The sequence below is a fragment of the Protopterus annectens genome, chromosome 9.part0 (assembly GCF_019279795.1).
Source record: "Protopterus annectens isolate FY-2018-M chromosome 9.part0, PAN1.0, whole genome shotgun sequence".
NCBI lineage: Eukaryota > Metazoa > Chordata > Ceratodontiformes > Protopteridae > Protopterus > Protopterus annectens.
In genome coordinates this window covers 1,477,866,679-1,477,884,161 of record NC_056743.1, presented here as the reverse complement: position 1 = coordinate 1,477,884,161, position 17,483 = coordinate 1,477,866,679, and the positions used below count along the sequence as shown (strand labels likewise).

Below are 17,483 nucleotides of genomic sequence, written 5' to 3'. Positions count from 1 at the left end.
GTAACTTCAACAAGTGCAAGTGAGCCGAGAATGCAGGTGGTAATGTAAGTTTTTCCACTTTTTCAAGGTCTGCCCAAGCAGGGGTCCTTCCTTCAGATCCCAAGGCCAACAGAAAAGCAAGCTTCCATGACAAGTCTTTCATATCAATGTTAAACTTGAAAAAAAAATGCGAAATAGTGTTTAAGGTCACAATTACAACACCCTGCTTAGCAGAAGAGAGCAATAAACCCTCTTGTCCCCACACTAACCCTAAGACAGAGTGTGAACAAGATATTGAAGAGCTCAAAAGGTCAAAATTAGTAGAAATTAATGTGAACTTTGCTGATCTAAAAAATAAAACCTTCAAACTCTTGTACCCAAACTTTTAGTTTCCATACTTCTTAGCTAAAACTTGCACAGGAAAAAATAACCTAATTTCTTTGTGACTCGAAATGTTTCTTACATGAATCTTCCATGAAGAATGACAAACCCAGATGACTTAATGTCTGAGTTGACCAAGAGCTTCTTCAATAACAGTTGAGGAAGTGAGGCCCAGTGTGTAGAGGGCGTATATGGTGCTGTTGCCGTAGATGTAGTGAAGCCCTCTTGTGATATCTTGGCCAGTCTTGTCTGATGAGATTTAGTCTTGTGGAGCCAGAGGCAGAGGCCTTTTTTTCAACAAGAATACGAAGATTTTTCCAACTGAAAGAGAGAGCATCCATTTTCCAGCTGTGTGTCCAAACCCCTTGATGATGAGTGAATTTGTGGTAAAATAGTTTGGCTTGAAGTAACAGATGCATGTCTAGTTTGTATCAGTGCAGAAAGCCTAAGAGCATCCTGTCATCATCCTTACACTGTATCCATCTTTTGTCTGTTTGTGTCATCTGCTACAGTGTTTAAGGCATGAAGGCAGGAACATGAAGTGGTTCCAAGAGAAAGCTGCACTTAAAAGCCCATCCTGCAAAAAGAAGCAGTTGGTGCTATCCCATTTGCTTGCCTATGTGGATGGATTGCTTTGGCTATATATGTTAGAGTTTTGATGTCCCCCTTAGAAGTTGTGTTGCCAAGAATTGAGTGAACCATCTGTCAAAGTAATGCAAACCTAGCCATAACATCTCCTTTCCCCTGGATATGCTGAACCTGTAGTTATACACAGATTGTGTGTTGTGGCTTAAAACTCATTTTGATGAGCTCCTGGCATGAAATGTATTCCTCGGCTTAGTCCTGCTACATCTTGACCTATGTGTTGATTTAGCCGCTTGTTAGCTTCACATTCCAAAAGCCCACCACAAAAAATGATTTTTGCAAACTATTTTTTCCATGACACTGTCCAAATTGGAATGACAGTGTGTCTGCTACCATTAGTCTGTGTCCATACAGGTTTTTTTGTGTTGACACCACCACAAAAATGCCATTTGGCAAGATTCATTGACAGAATGCAAGTGTCCATGTCGCCTTCTACTGTTTAGTTGAGACTTGATGAATTCCAGGATGAACTAAATTGATAAGGCCTTTTGTTAAGTGATAGAATCTAAGGTTATCTAAGCTGCTGTATTCTCGTTCATTTGAGATCTCACTGCCAGGACTCAGGGTACTTGACTTCAGTCTTGAGGAGATCTGTCTTCGCTGTGAGAATACAAACACCCACTGCTAAGGAATATTCAGTATGTCCTAGACTGGACTCATGTCTTCAGAGGGTACTAGGAAATCCTTGAGTTCCTTTGAGTTCTTTGTAGAGATTTGTGCAGAGGTGCCTCCTTGTAGAACCTTTCTGATATCTAGCCTTAAGATAAAGGAAAGAATCATCAAGAGAACTGGGGATGAGAGAGAACAGATAGAACTGAGATACTGCCTGCAACTTACTGATATAGAAAATCCAAGAACCTTATCAGAGAGATCTAATAAGTTATTTGATCCTTGCAGCCATGCAGCAGATCTTTAACCAGCAGAACGCCAACATCTTGAACCCAACATCCAGTCTGATTATGTTGCTGAGAGATAAGCTCCATGAGGAGACCACTGTTGTCCAGATAAGATAGAATTTCTTCTAAATAAAACTTGTTGCCGGGTTCTGATCTTGGACCTGGCATAACTCCAGTGATGCTGTTGGGCAGAGGTTTCTGTAAAAGCCTCTTTCTTGTTGTGAGCTTGGGAAGGAAACAACTGAAAAAAGTGCTCATGAGCCCCTTTTGATTGTGTTGATGGAAATAAACCCATAATGTGGGAGGAATCTGTCCAACACCCATTAAATCTTTTACATTAGGAAAGAGAAAGTCTTTACCCCATCTGTTTTGAAAGGAGCTACATCTACAGGTCATTGAAAAAAGGCTGAAAAAGGCAGTCTGTTTAATATGTTTCTGTAAAGGACTGAACCCCTGCGTCTTCACTGGTGACAGCAGATTGGCAGCTGCCTCCCCTGTTTGATCCCCCCCCTAACCTAAAACTCCCTACTACCCTCTGTGGACCCCCCAGGACTGCAACCCTCCCCCAACCAGGTCTGTTTTTCTAGCTGACCTCAATTTCTAACAATTAAAACACCTTGAGCAGGCCCCTTCAATCTAACTTAGCCTTGTCCTAGATCAAAAATAAAACCTATTTTCCAGGAAAAACCTTCCAACACCGATTTCTTTAAAACAGCGGACAGCCAATAACAACACAACTAAATGTAAATTAGCATCTGCAAAAAGCCTGATTCTTCCTCCTATCATTAGCTCTAGCATCCAAACCAGGAACTAGACCAGCAGAAGCGAACCAACAGCACATCAACCATTAAGCCTGCTCAGCACACATGCTTGTTTCATGCAGGCTCCAATTCTGAAATACCTTCCTACAAAGTCCAAACCCACGAGGCACCCTTACAATTAGAATTGGACAAGTAGATTTAGTAGATATTTTATTGTAAGAAAACGGACACCACCTATCTCATGTCTCAAGTACAGCAACTCTCCCCACCAGATTTTGAGAAGTAGCCGCCTTAACACGCCTTTAGATAATTTAACCACAGTTTCCTTAACCACTGACAATTCCCTTTTAAACAGTGGAGAAACTTAGAACCACTTTCTTTCTCTCCCCACGCCCTTTCAGAGCTTCTCTTTAGTACAGGAGCAGGAGGCATAGACAGGGAGGCAAAGAGTCAGGTAGGGAGGCAGCCTTCAGGGTCGCAGTTCCACTCAGTTCAACAAAACAGGTACAGCCCAAGCCTAAGCTGGGGGTAACAACCCTATTTCCTTTAACAGGAATCAGCCTAACTCTTTCCTGGCCCTTTAAAGTGCCTGGCTCCGGGAGGAATCTCTCTTGAAAATGGAAAATCTGGAGAAGGAAAGGAAGCTGAGGAGGAATCCACATCATCATCAGAATAGAGAGGTGGAAACTGGCCAAATCTTCCAAGAGACCAATCTGAAGCTCTGGATACTGTCCTCTCCAACTCCAAACCTCTCCACCTAGGCCTCTTACACCCTAGGCATAGAACCTCTAATCATAGTAATCAAATCTTCTGCCATTTTTAAGCATATTCTTTCCTAGGCCTCTTACCAGAAGCTGGAGAAGCCCCCACTGAAGCCCTAAACCTGGCCTACCTCTCAAAAGTTTGGCAGCAGGCGGAGGGCTACTAACTACTAGGAGCTGGAACAAGAGGGAAGAGCAGCCCTCAGCCTGGCCCTCAGCCCACCCCCAGAAGTACATCCGTAACCTGTAACCTCTGCCTGAGACTCCAAAGAGCCAAACTCTAAAACCTCTGGCTCCACAGAGGTTTAATAAAGAACCTGCCTGGACTGCCGGTTCATCAACCCTAGGCTTCGCTGTTTTTCCTCTCCTGTTCTGTCTCAAGCCGGCGTGGGAACATTGGGCGGAATTTTATAATTGCAAGCTTCCCAAACACTAACTTGGTACACACTAAACGTGGTCTAATTCCATAATTGTAATTAATAGCACCAGTAACAACGGCAACAAAGAGCCGGCTCTTTTGTCGTGCTCAGTATACACAAAGGTATGGTAATCCCTATGAGGTATCTGTTGGTAGACAAATACCATTACAAGCTTTCTATTATCTTTTCTTTTCTGACATCAAGAAAATGAGGCAAGAAAAAAAAAAAAAATCCCCAAACTCTGATTAGGTCTGAAACTCCGGCCGGAATATTTCCGGCGAAATACCTCAGAACGCAAACCTGCACTGCACTGAAAACTGCTTCTGAAAGAACGGCAAAAGCAGGAGATTAGATATGCATCACGCGTTAGTACCCTGACGCCCTGCTGGGGTCGTCTAATGCGCCCTGACCGACGTCAGCCATATACTCTGGTATTCGGGCCGACTGGATAGCGGACTACCCAATAGTAAGGACTGCAGCAATGGGAAACGAAGAACATCTACTCGAACTAACAAGAAAAACCACAACATTTTGCATCTTAGTCAACTCTCCATATATGTAGCCAATTTAAAAGTTGGCCACATTGATACCTGTACTCACAGTACGAATTAAATGCTCAAGACATCCTTATAGGAAACAGGCAGGATTTATGATAAGAGTTTCTGCCGAATTATCTGATTTCTACAGATCTGTTGCATTTGTCAAAGAATTCCCAATAAAATTAGAAATCTGCTGAGTGAATGTCGACTTTCTTTTTCTTGATTCCACTTATGATAGCATCTGTCATTAAGTTTTACCTGGGCATGGGTTTACATTGCTTATAAAACATTACAAGTCCCCTGCTAGGTATTAATGTGAAATTATTGTTTGAAAATATAGAAATCAGATGTTTAAGTTGGTAGCTGAGGTTTGATACTCAGTTACTGATTTAGATGACTCTCTGCTAACAAAGTTAGGTGGTTGGCTTTCAGGAGGCTAACCCAAAAGAACGGTGTTTATTACTGAGTTACTAAACAGAAAATTATGAGGTACTGTTGGCGTATTTATAAACTGTTCAAGGGAAGCAGAAAGTTATAAGACTAATGGAAAGCTTGTCCAAGGAACTAAATCTGTTTCATTACATTATTTTTAAATGGCTCTACCAAACATTTAAGAAGAGATGAGTTTTATTATACTATCCTGCCTCAAAGAAAGTCCTGCAAACCAACTCACTGAGGGGGAAAAAGTGATGGGCTTGAGATGGAAAGTTATGCCAGTGTTACAAGTTAATAAAGTATCATGCAAACATATTTCAGGATATGGTAGTTTACTCACTGTGTATCGATTATCTATGACAAGTTGTCTCCAGGGAATTCTGGGAGATCCTCCTGTCTAACACAGCCAATCTGATAGATAATTTACTTTCCAAAACAATGTATACTATCAAGGAAATGTTATGAAAAGACCACTGGTGTACAAGTTCAAGACATTTTTGTTAAGTAGCAGTCATGTATTTTAAAGCACTGTTTAACATTCTTAGTGCAAGTCCGACCTAAAAATGCAAAGCAGCCCAAGCATTTCATTGGCGAATATGATCACACTCTTTAATCATCATTATGTTCATCCTGGTAGAATTAACTTTATATCCAGTAATCAAACTTACTTTTGCATTAATGGTAAAAAGTTAAAGAATCTTGAACACACTTAACATAAGAGATCATAAGTTTAAACTAAGACTTTAATTTCCATATCTCTAATTTTAACTGGAAATATACTGAAATGATACTGAGTAGCATTTAAGATTGGCTCTAATATTTGGATGAAAAGTGTGGGGGGAGCAAAGGCAGCCATGCCTTACAAGTGACTTCTGAACCCACAATGAGGAATTAAATCAATTAACACAATGAATAAAAAGGAGTACGGATAAATAACGACTCAACGATTCAAAACAATAAAGGATAACTGAATTTGCTGCAAAACTGAGAACAGACATGGTCTTCCTATTTTGCCAAATTCCTAATTGTTACCAGTAGACACGCAGGCCATTATTAGGGCAGCTACTGCTGTAAATATGTTACATTTATAACACTATGGGCGACAGAATATAACTGGCAGAACTCACATTCCCTGCAATAAACCCACATTGAAAATCTGAAGAAAGACATGGTAAGTATTGCACAAGACAGAAATTAACTACTTTTGTACAGCTTTTACGGTTTGCATTTAAAAGTATTAAATACTTCTGTATAAATCTTATAGTCTGTATTAAGTTGTGCCACAAGCCTTTAGCTTTCGAGATTCTTTGTACCTTTACTGTCGAGTTACCCATAAAAGAGATAACATATTAACGATGTCATTTAAAAAAAAATCACATGTACATGAAGGTACGTGAAACTCCTGTCAACAAATGCAGCAAGGGGAAATGCAATGCAAAAACTCAACAGATTTCTTCTTCATACAGTACTATCTTTCTATCTAAACCTGGGGCAGCTCAATCGCATTTTCTAATACCTTTGACACATTAGCTGGGCACTTTTCCACAGTCTTGAAAGATGAGCATTTAACATACATAGGTGTATCACCCCTTAGAAAAGAGATGAAACGTAACTAGTTCAAAATAATTATCCCTTCCATCATTCCTGTAGACTGACAAAATAAATAATAAAAAGTATGGGACCTCCCCAAGTTGAAAAGGTGTTGAATCTTAGATATTTTAAGAAGACTGAGATTTCAACTATTGCTTGGTTTCACAAACTGTATAGAAAGTAAATTAAAACTCCTTGTACTTGATTACTTATATTTTACTTATAAGTAAAGGCATCCCGTTACAACAGCACTTTCCTAAATGGAAGAGGACCAAACACTGTGCTTTTGAGAGCTCTTTTAACAGGCAAAACTGAAATACTGGCTGGCTTGAGTTAAGGCCACTGTTCTCTGATTAACAGCTACTTACAGAGCTCGAGGCTACTTAAGTAAACCTAGTTATAACCACTCTCGTTCGTTCAAAATTTCAACACCTCAGATGATGAACTATATTCACCTGGTACTGGAGCTGTACTCTTGCAAAACCCATTCTCCTTAGTTCATGTATTATTTTTAAAACTTGAGGTTTCAACTGTTTGGGAAACGGCCTAATGCTCTCCAGAATTACTATACAAATCTCAAATTATTAATTTAGATCTGTTTCTAAGTGCAGTGTTCAGAATTCGTTTTCTGAGGTGCTCCTATAGGTTCTCTAACTTTAAATCAAACTGTTGAATGTCCCTGTAGCAATTTGCCTCATTTCTGATATAAAGAACTCAAAGTTCAGTAGCAGTTACACCTTGAAGTGCAGTAAAATGTTGTGAAACCTCTTCAATATACATGTAATGGAAGCTGACGATTGTGGAATAACTGTACGACCTCTAATTTGCATTAAAGTTGTTAATGAATTAACAAGTTGCACTGTGCAAACAACCAGTCTCACCATTATATGCTCTGCTTAATGCATGACAGCTGAAACAGTCTGAACAAGCAACTCAAGGACAAAACCAAACCCATCTTCCATATTTATGGTGGGAACTTCATTTGATAAATTAAGACACCCAGACTGAATACATTGCCCTCAAGACGACTCTGACTGCTGGGTTGAAGCTGATAAATGTTCATTTTTCCTGTGCCCTTTCCTGCTACCCACTACTTTACACACTTCTGAGGTGTACCAACTAAAAGTGCATTTAAAACATATTCCTGTTCTGAGGAATTCGTTTTCTAGCAACACCCATCTGGTATTTGTTGCTGCTGCTTGGAAAGCAACTTTAACAAAGAAACGTTACTGACCAACACACTTACAGAATAACCCTTTTCTGTGTTAGTGGCAATAGAAAGCTATTATTCATTGACAATAAAATACCTTTCCTTCTGAACACTGGTTTTCAAGGGGGCAGGTCCAACATTGCCATATTTGTGCCAGGAGCACAAGATATAAAAAAAAAAAAAGTATTAGAAAAATGTGGCACTCCTGCCAGTCTGTTTACTTCTGGCAGCTTGGATTAATGAACTCGGTGTGGTTTACCTTTAGCTGCAGTACTACAAAAGGAAAATGGACCCATTAAAAGTTCTACATTGCCAATTTCTTGTGTCAGAAACTTAGATACAACTCCTTTCTGCCTTGAAACTTGTCAGTTGTAAATGTGCAACTTTACTTAATTGGGGAATTTGGCACATTTTTCTGACCTGCTGCTTTAAATAAAACATCCACAAGCTGTGGCCTGCTTTGAAACTTTTGCTCATGTCTACAGAACCAGGGCAACAAAAAAAAAATCAATGTATATTCAAGAAAAAGAATCCAGGAACAGTATGTCATACACAGAAGATAAATAATACCGATAAAAGTATCACAATAATGATACCAAGGAGGTTATCAGGAACAGTGCAGATCACAGACACTCTGTACTCACCATATATATCCCCCTCCCTTCAGTAGTTGCTTCAGATTCTTGTCCCTCCAGTCACAGCCCACTCCTGTATGCCAGTCATGGCTGTTGCAGTTGAAAATCTCAGTACTTTCTTAATTCAGAACTAAACTGCAAATCTAGGTGCTGTATGATATGCACTCCTGAGTGCGTCGACCTTCAGATGACACATTAAAATAAGGGCCTACCTCTTTGGGTTGATAGTAGCTGAGGAAGATGCACAAAACCCCATAACACCAACCAAAAACAGTGGAGGAAGTACCCAGATGCTCTGGCTAAATTTCCCCTAGTAGTGTAAATACCACCTCAGGTGTCTCCTGAAGAAAGACCATTAATCTGGTCAACAAAACAGTGAATAAAAATTCTCTCTTCCCCTCCTTAAGGACTTGCTTGCCAAAAAAACAATGTAAGTCCAAAAAAACAGTCGAGTCCAAACAGGCTGTGCTTACTTTTATTCCATAAGAACAGGTAAATACCAGGGTTGAATACGTGTATAACAACCTCCCTTCTATAATATCTTCCTGATAATATCTTACAACATTATCAGATAAAGTTCACATTTTCAAATTCTTAATCTCTTAATCTCTTCGCCTAAGAAGAAACTAAAACGCTGTACTTTTAAACTTAACTGAAAAAGTTAAACTATATACCACCACTAATGAAACAACTTAATGAGATGATACTGTAACCTACTTTAATACTAACTTTATTCACTAACTAAATCACCACCCACCATACAATTCATATTGATAGAATAAGAAAAGAATCTAACAAGAATTAAAACAAACAACAAAACAAGCAAAACTTACAAACAAAATCAAAAAAAAATGGAGACCACTAAACCCATCTGATCACCTTGATCACCTCTTCACAAAAAATGCTACCAAGAGAGAGAGAATAGGATAAAAAAAGAAAAAACCTAAACCCCTAAACAACCTTCACAACATACTAAAAAAAAAAATTTGGTCAGGAATTAATAAACTTCTTCAGCCAGGAAACACTACTACCCCACCCCTGCAGGTTCAACCAAAATACTTCATAGTTTCAGCCAATAGCTAACTCTCTACTCTACTCACCACCTGCCTGCATAATTGAATACCCTAATACTTTTTTCCCAACCTTTCATATACACCCTGTTCCAACATGTTATTTACAAACAAACTACTAAACTAAAAAAACCCTTGTACCCATCCATGACCATCTCCCATCTGAATACCTACAAATTGCTGCACAAGCCATTGACTACCCCATATCTATCTATCACCCATTATCCCTCTACAGTCACTCTTCAATTGACCTCTCTCTAACTCTAATTACCTTACTCTTCCCATTAGCCAAAATAATGGAAAAAAAATAACAAAAAAAAACAAATAACCACCTTCTACAAAACACAACACTAGCTAGCCAGCTGCCAACATGCTTTAGACATTCCATAGTACTACTACTTACTGCTCTTCTCTCCTTCACTGACACTATAAAAAAAAAAAAACCAATAATAACTCCTTTTCCTCTGCACTATTTTTAGACCTGTCAAAAGATATGATTAATCATACCCTACTTCTTGAAAAACTAAAGACCCTTTCTCTCTCGACCTACAAGCATTAATATTTTTAACGCGATCTCACTTGAAACATACCCACGCCACTTGCATCCCAATCCCTAACCCAAACTGTCACCCACACTCCATTCTCTAATACTCCAATAATGCTACTAATATAGCACCAGATACCTCACCTCATTTCTACCCTTTTTCTATGCCTCTGCTATATATATACCAACCTATCAAAAACAACATCTCCAAACTTTCTACCTGCTATAATAGTATTGCTAGATTCATCACATGCAAACAACTAGGATGGTTAGAAATACAGAACCATATACTCTGTCAACAGTTACTTATGACAAATCTGATCTCTCCATATAAAATCTGGCTACACCACGTTCTGCTAATAAACCAAATAAAAGAACATCTAAAAACTAAGTGGCTTTGCTTTTGTGTGCTAACCCAGACTGAAACTTGTATTTCACCTACTCCAACCCTACCCTCCCTCTTGCCTCCAAATGCTTTATTCTTAGTAATTTGATAGGATTTGGGAACTTTGTTCTTTCTGCAATTGCCCTGGTGCTGTCTAGTGCTGCATGCCCTGGCTGTCTAGTGCATTTGCTTGTTTATGTCTGGTCTGGCTTTTGCTTAAATGTTTTGTAGTCACTGTTTGTTAGTCCCATTTGCTTTTCTCATTTTACCTATGTTACTATGGTACTGTTGCTTTATTACTTTATTTCACTTGTTTGCTTTTTGTTATATTGTTATTCTTATGCTTCTTTTTCTTCTCCCGGGCCTCTACTGAAATTGGACATGTAGCCAGTTAGACTAGCCCGGTCAACAAATGTAAAATAAAATAAATAAATAAAAATACCTTTAAGACCAGCCCTTAAGAAAAGGAGGGCAGTGAGATGATTGGTCGTTGTTTTTAAATGTATTTAAATAGACTTCATGAATGCTGTTTCACTGTCTTATGAAGGGTTATCCCGAATGCGCTCACAGTTTTATTATCATTTTACCTGTTTTTATGGAATAAAAGTTAGCACAGCCTGTTTGGACTCGACTGCTTTCTTGGATTTTAATCTGGTCAACAAAGGATAAATAAAATAAATTAATGAAATAAAATAAAATAAATAATGAGAACAACTGACATGTAGCTGTGCTGGTGGGAGCAGTCTATCAAGAGGTAGTGGAGGCTATGTGATAAGTTCTGCAGGACACAAGAGACATCGGGCAGCAGGTGCAGCATATAAGGGACTTGTGTGATCAGAACAGATAGAAGGTTGCCGAAATAGACCAAGAAAGTCACAGACATGAGTGTATTATGCAGACCTCTCTGCAGCACTGTACAACAACTTACAGAGGCTATGGTAAGCGTGCAGCAGACAGCTGTCAAGAGTTACTTCATGATACAACAAATGGGCTGGATGAGTTTCTGTGTCACTAGCCAGTGCAAAGACAAGCACCCATCAACATACTCAGCTTGTGCCATAAAGTAGCCAGTGTCACTACACCGAAAAATACATTCCAGGTACACTATGGGATACAGGTAGGTCAGGATAATCTGTGTGTTATCTTAGGGACAAAGAACACACTCCCTGTTGCTATGACCTGGTCCTGTTGCTAAGGACAAGCTGTTGCCAACCACAACTCTGCCTCACCCAGGAACTGTAACACTCCACCTCAGTTACCAGTGGAACCAGTACCACATATGGCCATTTCTGAAGGTGCTACATGGTCACAGGCAACAGAACACAATAACGATGAGGCAGAAACAGAGGGTACCACCACAAAACAAAAATTGAAGTACTGAACGATGCTGCTGGGAGATATTTGCATCTTAAAATGTATTTGAGATTTCGGTTTATGTCTGCTTTGCTAAACAGCATTTTCAGATAAATGTTTTTCAAAATGTTTCTGGAGTAATACTTGTTTCAGTGACTGCTATGTGCATTTGTTTACCAAAATGTGCTGTTTGCACCAAAACTGTAACTAAAATTATATCAATACGGTTGTGATATATAATGCTTGCAACTCATATTATATCAATACAGTTTATTTTCATTTATATACATTTATGACTGCCTAGGTCATAAGTGATAATTTAATAAAGATGTTTCTTGTTTAAAAAAATGTGATATCTGGCTGACACAAACAAATACAACAGGCTGGTCATATCACCCTGAATTGTCCAACTGATAGTATATGCTTCATTGTGTGACACTGACTTATTCATGCCTTGTGCCTATCAGCTAGGTCAAGCAATATGTGCATGATGTTATGCTACACCACAGTATATGGCACACTATGTCATGTACACATGCTCTTGGTACGCTGCGCCACTGCACACTGTTGCTGGAGAAGTTGCTACATTGTACATGATGTAACAGAACACAGGCAGTGCACATGACACATGTGATGACACACAGTAAGATGCAGTCCTTATCAGCAGAGTGAGCTGGATAACTGTTACTACATACTATGTTGCACAGTGACAAACTATAATACATAGCATTATCACTACACACCATTACTTTACTGCTCATACACTGCACTGGTTAAAACTGTGCTTTGTTTCATCATGACTATTGCTTTACAGCCACATGTGCATATGTTACTTGACAGTATCACACAAACAGCACAAACTGCACATGTGCATGATTTAAATGTGAGGGTGATATCTCCTCGATTTGTGGTATTATGCCATGTGATGTCCTGTCACACAGATTTATAAATCATGGTCACAGCTTTCTGGCTGCAGCTGATATCCTGTTGCAGTTTCAGGCATAAAAGTGTATGTACTGAACAGCCAAGGCTGCAAGTTCGGGGTCCGTAGTATGCTCAGGGGCAGATAAGGTATGCTACTGCCGTGCCCAGTAATTTTGTGTTATACAGCTCATATGAAGCCAAAAACTTTTTTCTGCCTTGCATGCACTGGACACTGTGCTTTTGTTTGTGCACTTCAGAAGGAGTTGCCATACCTACTTTTCATACTCAGCACTGTCTCTGAATCACACGTATGACATTTCAAACACTGTGCACAAGGTACTATCTCCTGTGGCACAATCCACACTATGGTCCTGAATCCTGCACATTACTCATTAGGAAGCTATACAAGTTCCTTTAAAAAAGAATTACCATTTAATACAAACACAACAGATGACTATACTACTGTTTTACATTTGATAAACTTAAAATCAAAGTCAATGTACAAATGAACAGAACCAAAAGGCTGAGTATGAAAAGCTCAACAAACACAAAAAGTAGAAAAAAAGAAGTTAAGTACTCACCATAACGTTCCATGTTTGTTGTCCAGTATCTCACCTTCATTCTTGCTGGTTGGGTTCTGAGCCGAAACACGGCGCCGACTTGACCGCATACCAAAGTTCAAGAGCTTCTACTGGCTTGAGGCTACAACTTATCCAATGGTGCTTAACGGCTGTTCCCCAGATCTCGTTTGAGGGAGAGAGCTCCCTATGATATGTTTTAACATAAAGAAAGAGAAAATATATGAAATATATTGGTCATAAAGGCAAAAGGAAGGCAAGATGGGAATCAGACCATATTTGCCAACTGTAAAACTTCCTCTAGATCCTCCAGGAGGGGGATGGCTGGGTAGGAAGCAAGAATGAAGGCGAGATACTGGACAACAAACATGGAATGTTATGGTGAGTACATAACTTCTTTATGTTATGTTGTCCTATCTAGCCTTCATTCTTGCTGGTTGGGTCAGAGTCCCCAGCACCTTTCTCTTGGGTGGCTCAAGGGAATAAACTCTTCAGGACAGTGGAACCAAAGGATGCCCTGTTTCGGGAGGCCACATCTACTTTGTAATGAGAGATAAAGGTGTGAGGATTAACCCATGTAGCAGCAGCACAAATTGAATCCAATGGAAGTCTGGATTGAAAGGCAATGGAAGTAAACACCGCTCTAGTCGAATGTCCTTTCACTTTCCCTGGCGGGTCTTTATTATGAGAGTGATAAACATATTTGATAGTCCCAAGTAAGCCACTTGGACAAAGTAAATTTAAAGACTGCCCATCCTTTTTTCGTTTCCGAATAGGACACAAACACTTGATCTGATTTTCTGGAAACGTTTGTCCCGTATAAATAAAAATGCAGTCGTCTATGTACATCCAATTGGTGAGGCTTATATTCTGCCTTGTTGCTATAGTTAGGAAAAAAACACAGGCAATTCTACAGATTGGTTTACATTTGCTTCAGAACAAACTTTTGGCAAGAAGGAGGGATTTGTTCTGAGGAAATTCTATCTTTGTGGAAGATCAAACAGGAAGGACTGATGGATAAAGCCTGCAACTCTGAAACCCACTTAGTTGAGGTAACTGCTGTTAGAAAGAGTGTTTTCCAGGATAAAAAAAATTTGCGAACAAGAAGATGCTGGTTCAAAGAGGGGAAGAATTAAAGCTGATAATACTAAATTTAGATCCCATGGGGAAGGAGGTTCTCTTAGAGGAGGTCTTAATAGGAGTGTACCCCTGAGGAAGGCCTTGCATATTTGTGGGACATTACACTGGATCCGAGTTCCCCCACATGATAATTGGCTATAGCGGCTAGTTGAACTCAAATAGTGGCCGCCACTGCTCCTTAATTAAAATTTTCTATCAGGAATTCCAAAATAGCAGGTATAGCGGCTGTAAAGGGATCTATGTGTTTTTTGTCCGCCCAACAACAGAACCTCTTCCATTTGCTTGTGTAAAGTATCCTAGTACTCTTTTTGTGCGAGGAGAGCTAAATGTGGTGTACTGCAGGGGATAATTCTGGAAGCCTGGCTAAGATTGGAAGTGGAGAAACCAAGCTGTCAGCTTGAGGCTCTGAAGAGCAGGATGGAGCGTTCTTGACTGATGTGTCAGAAGATCTGGCACTGGGTCCAGGATCCATGGATCCTCCTGAAGGTTGGGCCAAAGGAAGGGGAACCAAATCTTAAAAGCCCAGTATGGAGCAATGAGAATTAACCTGCAACTCAACGACTTGGCTTTCTGAATAACTTTTAGAATCAAAGGAAATGGGGGGAAAGCATAAAGAAGTCCTGGGGGCCAATTGTGGGCGAGTGCATCTCACGGTGACTTTCCCAGATGGGAAATGAGGGCAAAATAGTTGCTGCATTTGGCATTGACAGAGTGGCAAAAAGGTCGCAGCAAGGCTGGCCCCATTTGCGAAAAATTTGATTCACAACTTCCTGCTTCAGGGACCACTCGTGAGGCATGAGAATCGCCCAGCTTAGCCCGTCTGCTATGACTTTGGATTTCCCCGGGATGTGCATTGCCGTCAGAAAGCATTGAGAAGATATCGCCCATTGCCAAACTCTCTGGGCCTCTCGACATAGGGGACAGGATCTGGTTCTTCCCTGTTTGTTGATGTACCATACCACCGACATATTGTCTGTCTGAATTGCGATAGTCCCTGTGGAAAGAGAGTTCTGAAATGCTTGCAACGCCAGAAGCACCGCCCTCATCTCTAAGACATTGATGTGCAAATGGTACTCGTGATCTATCCAAACCCCTTGGACCGTCTGTCCCAGATAATTCCCCCCACCCTATCTGAGATGCGTCCATGGTTGCTGTAGCTACAGGTTGGAGAAGTAAAAACGGTCTGCCCATTGTTACCTGGGTGGACTGGATCCACCAAAGCAGGTCCCTTTTGCAAGAATCTGTAATGAGAATCTCGTGAGACATGGGTAACTCCTGTATGGACCATTGGGCGAAGAGTAGCCACTGTAATATTCGCATGTGAAGTCATGCCAGGGCAACTAGTGTTATTGTCGTTGCCATAGAGCCTAAGACCTTGAGGGCAAATCTTGCCTGTACTTTTTTCTTGTTGAGTAAGATAAGTACTTGACTGCGTAGCGTTTGTATCCTTTCTTGAGACAGTTTTGCTAACATGTCGTTTGTGTTTAAATCTGCACCTATAAAGGTAATACACTGTGATGGCAACAAGACAGATTTTTCTGCATTTATAGTAATGCCTAGTTTTGAGAAAAGATGGATGGTGGAGTCCCTGGCTTTGATTAGTAGCTGCTTGGTGGTGGCAGTTAGGAGACAGTCTTCTAAGTATGGAAACAACTGGAATCCTTGATGTCTCAGATGAGCCGTGACTACTGCCATGCATTTGGTAAACACTCTGGGGGCAGTGATGACTCCTAGGGCAGAGCTCTGAACTGGTAATTACTGGCTCCCAACTAGAAGGGTAGAAATCTTCTGGAGTGCCTGTCCATCTTAATGTGGTAGTACACGTCCTGGAGATCTAACGAGCACATCCAATTGTCTTGCCCCAGAAACGGGAGTACAGACTGCAGTGTTACCATCCGGAACTTTGACTTCTTCACTGACTTCTTTAGTCTGCTGAGATTCAATATGGGTCTCCAGTCCCCTGTCTTTTTTGAAACTGCAAAGAACCTTGAGTAAATTCCGGATCCTAGCTGGTCTGCGGGGACTTCCTTGAGTAAATTCTGGCTCCTAGCTGGTATGCGGGATCTTCTTGGATTACTCTTTTTTTCTAGCAAGCTTTGAATTTCTAGGGTTACTTGATCCCTTTGACTGGGTGGAATGTCTGGGATAAACTTTGATGGAAGAGGTGAACAGTGGAAGGGAATGTTGTAACCCCTGGATATAATGGACTGTACCCACTTGTCTTGAGTCAATTTCAGCCAGGCTTCTAGGTACAGCGATAGCCTCCCCCTGACTGCATCCAAAGGCGGACAGTTGGGCCTCCTTTCAGGAGCACTGGAAGGGCCAACCGGAGAAAGTATCTCTGTCGCCCTGGATCTGTAGACCCCCTGTGCCGCATGGACGGCATCTTCCATTGTTATTTCCCCTCTGCCCCTGGGGGAAGGATCACAGCGAGCTTCAGACAAGGCTCCTTTGGACTTCCGGAACCACATCTTTCCACTCTTCTGACCTTTAGAATAAGGTCTGGTAGGGGCAGAAAAATGGACACCGACGGCAGATAGAGTCTTACCATCTTGTTGGCTCCTGGTGAGCGTCTCTTTCACTTTCGGCTCAAACAAGGACGAGCCATCAAAGGGGGTGGCAATAAAGGAAGATCTGAAGGGTTCAGCAAACTCGCAAAGGTGCATCCAGGAATGTCTCCGAAGAGCTATTCCTGTCCCTGCTGTCCTGCTCGCTCCATCGGCTGCGTGGGAAATGAGGTGCATGGAGGAGTTAGTGATGGAGGTTAAGGTTACAAGCTGAGAATTAATCTTATCTGATAAATCCTGGGCTGTAGCACCTTGTAGGGTATCTCCTAGCTCTTTTAGGAGATCCCTCTGAAGTCAGGTGAAATGTGACAAATAATTCAGTGACTGCAAAGTAAAGGTCGCTGAGGAGAAAGTACACTTCCCATACCTGTCCATCATGCGAGACTTCTTGTTCGGTGGATGGACAGATGCAGAAGTTTCAGCTAACTCCTTCTTTGAAGCCGCAGTCACCACTATCGCATTTACTGGAACTCCCTAAGTTAAATACTGTCTGTTCTCTGGGGCCATAATACATTTATTTGGCCTCTGCGGAACGGGGTCCACTGATTCTGGAGAGTCCCACACCTTCTGACTCACTACACCCAGGAGAGGGTCGAAAGATGGAGACACCCGAGAGCCAAATCCTCCAGGTATACAGACTCATCTTCAGAAGGGGAGAGGGACTTCCAGCT

The 17,483-nt window shown here is 40.9% G+C and overlaps 1 protein-coding gene across 5 annotated transcripts in view; it reads right to left on the bottom strand.

Annotated features, from left to right (window-relative positions):
* Positions 1-17,483, bottom strand: part of WIZ (WIZ zinc finger) — a 3,168,750-nt gene that overhangs the window by 2,401,966 nt on the left and 749,301 nt on the right. The gene's annotated exons all lie outside the window — the stretch shown is intronic.